A 1,257-nucleotide genomic window follows, 5' to 3' on the forward strand; every position below is an offset into this window, starting at 1 on the left:
TATTTCTTAAATAATCCCTTTGCTTTAGAAATACAAACACATTCTTCCTATTACGCTATCTTATTATTAATTAAAAGGAAAAATATTTTTTTTTTTCGCTTTTTTTTCCGTGCTTATACGGTTTCAATCTCTAAAAACACACCATAAGTCATTGAATTTACTATTCTGAAATCTTAAATCTAGAATGTAGATGGCGCTGCTTCATAAAGATTTCACGTTCTTCTAAGTTCCCATAGCATGACTCGCATTTCGCAAATCGCATTCCTCGTTGTTAGATATTGGTAAAAAAAAACTAAAAAGTTATTCTAATATATTTTTTTAATCAATTTTGAATTTGCTTAAGAACTTATGAACATCATCTCAAGACGGGTCATTGAATTCAAGGGTAGGGTCTCGAGATGCCAATTCAACGTTACCGAGCCACGAAAAACACTACGTATTTGGACAAATATCACAAGTGTTTTTGGAAATTGCAGGTAAATTACTTAATATTCATTGTGAACAAAACATTATTAGAGAGTTAGAGACTAATACCATAACATTCTATGTATTGTATGTTCTTTGTGGTGTACAATAAAGTGTATTTTCTTTCTTTCATTCTATTGATCCACCATGCAGCAGCAACGGCATCATCCATAATCGTGTGAAAGAGAAAGTCTCAGAGCAGAGCATGTGACTTGGGGCCATGGTGAAGGCCATGGGTAGACCCTTCAAAACTAATTGACACTCCTCTTCTCCCTGTCCAACCTAATTTGGTAAGATATATATAATTTTCCAACATACAAACTTGCTTTATTATTTCAGTATCTATTGATTTGTGTATTGCAGTTATGTTAACAAATTGGGTATCGAAAGGTACATACAAGGTGGGTATATTCCACCACACATATTTTGGGTATATCTCCAAAGAATTAGCCAGTGTTTTCAATGACAGTTCCAAAGAGGTTTGACTTTGCACAATTCTTCCAACAATAGGCATATCAATAAAGTTACACAAATTCATGTCAAATTATATTGTGAAACCATTCTCTTACAGATCACTTATCTATTGGTGAAAAGTGTATGAAAATCCAAGTTTACCACAAACAGGCAGACATACAAACACAGTGGAGGGTTTTGTTTTAATATGAATATTATAGATTATTATTTAATATTTATTTAAGCAATATTTGTGTCAGGTTATTTAAAATATGGTTTAATTTGAACTTCTGTATTGCATTGCAGGTGAATATTACATGCATTCAAAAGCTTTGAAGG

At 32.2% G+C, this 1,257-nt stretch overlaps 1 long non-coding RNA gene across 1 annotated transcript; it reads left to right on the forward strand.

Moving 5' to 3' along the window:
- Window positions 1–248: 248 nt before the first annotated feature.
- LOC112049818 (uncharacterized) lies at window positions 249–1,257 on the forward strand. Its single transcript, XR_008252293.1, has 3 exons — window positions 249–476; window positions 619–755; window positions 1,225–1,257. It is a non-coding gene; the product is annotated as an uncharacterized LOC112049818 (long non-coding RNA).

Source organism: Bicyclus anynana, chromosome Z (assembly GCF_947172395.1).
Source record: "Bicyclus anynana chromosome Z, ilBicAnyn1.1, whole genome shotgun sequence".
Taxonomy (NCBI): Eukaryota; Metazoa; Arthropoda; class Insecta; order Lepidoptera; family Nymphalidae; genus Bicyclus; species Bicyclus anynana.